Source organism: Megascapheus bottae, chromosome 4 (assembly GCF_031878675.1).
Source record: "Megascapheus bottae isolate mThoBot1 chromosome 4, mThoBot2.hap1, whole genome shotgun sequence".
In the NCBI taxonomy this organism is placed as follows: domain Eukaryota; kingdom Metazoa; phylum Chordata; class Mammalia; order Rodentia; family Geomyidae; genus Megascapheus; species Megascapheus bottae.
The window spans coordinates 33,331,916-33,336,397 of NC_143512.1; the positions used below are offsets into that span (position 1 = coordinate 33,331,916).

The 4,482-nt window shown below is 35.3% G+C and overlaps 1 non-coding gene across 1 annotated transcript; it reads right to left on the bottom strand.

Moving 5' to 3' along the window:
* Positions 1-3,923: 3,923 nt before the first annotated feature.
* On the bottom strand, positions 3,924-4,054 carry LOC150064246 (small nucleolar RNA SNORA51). Its single transcript, XR_016535315.1, has one exon. It is a non-coding gene; the product is annotated as a small nucleolar RNA SNORA51 (small nucleolar RNA).
* Positions 4,055-4,482: the final 428 nt, after the last annotated feature.

The window sequence follows — 4,482 nt, forward strand, 5'->3', positions numbered from 1 at the left end:
AGTGAAATAATTCGGGCACAAAGAGACAAAAGTTGTAAGTTTCCCTTCATATGTGAAAGTTAGAATTAGTTTATAAACATATACATTGGGTAGTACATTGAGTAGTGTCCAAGTGTATACAAATGTACCAACTGTTGGGGATGGGGGGGAGGGAAATGGGGACCAAGGCATGTGAAAGGGTATCAATGTATGGGAATTAATGCACCATCTATCTGGCAAATATCATGTAACCCTTCTATTAATTACAGTAAAAATGTATGAAAATAAATTAATTAATAAATACAAAAAAACAAATGTACCAACTGAAATATAGTTGATTCAAGGTAGAACTCAAATAGTATAATTCCTTAGAAAGGCAAAGGCAAAGTTCAACAAGATAAACACCAGGAAATGGCTATTTACAAGGGGTTGGTGAGTTCAAGGGAAGAGGAAGATGAATGAAGAGGAGAGTATGGGAAGAATGAAGTCAAGAATTCAATGTATACCCTAAAAACTTAAGAAAAGTGAAGGAAAGGGTCAGTTAGGAGGGCTGAGTGGAATGTTGAGAGGGGTCTCATTTATCAAGATGCATTGTATTCCTAAACTGCTTTGTGAAATGGCAACTTCTTTAAACAACTATTTAATGATGATCTTTTTAAAAGGGGAATCTGAGGAACAGATTCTAGAGCACCATTCAGAAAATGGGGAACAATATTTAACATTGCAAATAATGGCACAAATGGTTTCATAAAATGAGATAGCATGGGCATGATTACTGATACAACGTCAAAGGCCTCTTTACAATGCTCAGAGTGCAAGCAGTCTCCAGGTAAGGAAAGGCAGAGCTAGCTGCTCCTGACCTACTTTTGAAAGAGGCTGCATCTACTTTTCCTGGTGTTCACTGCAGGTCGTCATCATTTAAACTTTACTAAACTCTACTATCCAATCCTAAACTTTTCTTTTCCAGATTTAGTTTGACCCTCATTGTTTGCTAAATTTATTTTTATCTTCTTGTCTAGAAGAGAAACATAAGCCAAATTGTTACATGATATTCTATATGAAGAACACTGTGTGTGTGTGTGTGTGTGTGTGTGTGTGTGTGTGTACCTGTCCTGAAGCTTGAAGTCAGGGCCAAAGCATTGTCCCTGAGCTTCTTTTACTCACAGCTAGGGCGAGGTAGACTTGAGACAGAGCTCCACTTCAGATTTTGGAGGGAGTAGTTTATTCAAAATAATTGTCTCATGGAATTTCCTGTCCGGGATGACTGTGGACTACGACCTCAGCTTTCAGCCTTCTGAGTAGCTAGGATTACAAGTGTGAGCCTGGCATCCAGCATCAAGTTGGATTTCTGTACTTTCATGTAGGTAAAGATTAACACTTAAATCATTTATAAACAAAAGCTCTGAATTTCTAATCATTTCCTTTGTTCTTTATGGCTGAATAAATACTAATGAAATTGTGTCATTTGCAGGAAAATTGATGGGACTGAAAATAATATTAAGTAATATAAGTAAAACTTAGAAAAACAAAAATGACATGTTTCATTCATAGGCAAATCTAGACTTTAAAAATGTGATATGATTGTACAAGAGGGATCATTTGAGACATGAAGCCAGTGCAGAGAGCTTGAGGGGAGGAAAAGAAGAGAATGATGGGATGAATATTACAGAAGTATGTTATGTGTACATATGAAAAATAACAATGAAACATTATCAAAAGTTGTTTAAAAAGAGGAGGGAGAGGGAAGGTGGTTAAGAGTAACAGATTTGATCACTGAACAATGCATGCAAACTGTGAATGAAAACCCTTTGTGCAATTAACTTATCCTAATAAAAAAGGTTAAAAGGAGTTTTCTTGTACATCGTCTTTGGAGCATGCTTTTAGGGTTTTATTTCCTCCCCAGCTCTCTTTTATTTTCTCTTTCAGCCACCTTGATACCATGGGGAAAACAGTTCCCATAGTCTTCTTCTGCTGGGATAATCTACTGCATTTTAGGCCTAAAGCAATGAAGTCAGCTAACTGGAGGTGCAAATATGTTAAACTGGAATCCAAGGCAATTTTTTTCTTCCTTTAAGTAGTCTTCCCCTCAGGTATTTTTTATCACAGTAAGAGAGATCTGATTAACACAATGTGTCCTATTTCTCTTCAGTGTGACACAAATACTTTCTGGTTATTTGGGAGCTATGTATACAATGTGATCCAGCCACTGAAATTACCACAATAGTGTATCTTAACAGAGATAGAGACACTCAGACTATTTTGAGCTTCTTATGTTTAAAATGTATACCAAAAATGTAGCATCCCTCAAAAAGGAACTATTATGCCCTTTAAATCTGAGGGTTTTACTGAAAAGATTTTGGAGTCAGAATGTATCCAGTTATGTTCACTTTTTATTTTATTATTATTTATATATTTTATATTTTCATTGTTATTTTATATTATATGTTATATTGTTATTTATTATTTTTGTCATTGTAGAGCTTGAACTCAGGTTTTGGCATCTGTCCCTGAGCTTTTTCTCTAAGGCTAACACTCCACCATTTTAAGCCATAGCTCTACTTGTTTTTTGAGTGGGTAATTGGAGATAAGTGTCTCAGGGGAACTTTTCTGCACAGCCTGGCTTCAAACCATGCTCCTCAACTCAGCCTTCCAAGTAGCTATGATCACAGGCATGAGCCACTGGCATCCGGCTGTTATGTTTCTTTTTTGTATATAATATGGACTTATAAAAACATAAAAAAATGACAACATAATTGATATTTTATGTAAAAAAAAGTGAAGAATAGGGCCGGGAGTTTGGCCTAGTGGAAAAGTGCTTGCCCAGTATTCACGAAGACCTGGGTTCGATTACTCAGGACCACATACATAGAAAAAAGCTTGAAGTGGTGCTGAGGCTCAAGTGGTAGAGCTCTAGCCTTGAGAAAGTCCAAGGACAGTGCTCAGGCCTTGAGCTCAAGCCCAGGACTGGCAAAACAAAATGTGAAGAATAATAATAGAATATCTAAAGAGTCTCAAGTAGTAAAGGAGAAAATAAAATCTGTGGCCAGGAATGTGGCCCAGTGGTAGAGTGCTTGACTAGTATGCACCAAGACCCAGGTTTGATTCCACAGCACCACATTCATAGAAAAAGCACTGTGGCTCAAGTGGTAGAGCACTAGCCTTGAAAAAGCTCAAGGATAGTGCCCATGCCCTGAGTTCAAGCCCCAGGACTGGCAAAAAGAAAAAGAAAAGAAAATCTGATCATTGAAAATCTATTACTTTCCAAGTCAAAGCCTCATAAATTCATAATATATGATAGAATCATGGAATTTTTCTTGAGAAGTATATAATGGCACACAAAAAGTTATAAGAAAAGTTATAGAGTGGATGCAAATTTTGTGTTTGGTCCATGATTAAAGTTAGAAAGAATTTTATGAACTACTTTTCTAGATTCTAAAAACGCTGGTTTCTAATCGTGTCTTCCACTTATTGTGGCATGATTGGACAATTTATTTAATTGTCCTCTGTTTTGTCATCTGTAGAGAATTTCAAACTTTTATACACATCTACTAAGGAAGTGTCTGCCTTCTATTAAGTGTAATTAAAGAGTCTTATTCTAAATAAAACTACTTTAAAATATTATCATCAAGATAACTGACAGGGCCTGACATATAAAGCGTACACTGATTAAAAATATTTTTATTCCTAGTCACAGTATGTGCTATCACAGTCTAATGGGATGCATGTTGGGAGAAGATTGGAAAGAACAGAAATTCTGGAGTTGAGAGTATTGATATGTATAATTCCATAATATTCCCCTTGCCAGTTTAGCTACTGTGAGCATATTTTCCAGATTCTTACTGCGTCTGATATGTTGTCATGTAAAATAATGAAAAGGCACAACTGCTTTTCAGTATGGAACATGTACTCATTAATCAATGAATACATGAAATTCTTCCCCACCCCAATGTCTTCCTATTCACAAAACAGACCAGCACAGGATCTGGGTTGAGGTGTATATGGACTATGTTGACTCTGCCTCCTCTTTCTATTCTGTCAGTGTAAGAATATAACCTACAATAAGCATCAGGAAGACAGGGAAATTCCTTTTCTTAGGAATTCAAGCTCTAAAAAAGAATCACATTTAGTAGACTTTAAAAAATAACTTCTAGAAAGGATAGTTTAGATGATGTTTTGGAAAGTAACTTTCAAAATATTCTTCCAGGTATTATACAAAATGTTAATTTTGAAATTATTAAAAGTTTTAGAAGCATTAAATTTACTTCAGATCTGTAATCTTTCACATTTAGCTTGTAAATAAACACTAAACAGTGATTGCTTCACTCCTAAATTTAATCAAATCATGAAGTTCTTGGATACTACAAATCGTGACATAAGTTTTAAAACCTTACTCATTGGTATTTAAAATTCTGGCAAACTGAACTTATCTGTCAATTATTATTAATATTGCAGTTTAAATTTTTAAGTAGTTCTTACAAGCTTCCTTTAATCAGTAAACTCTAC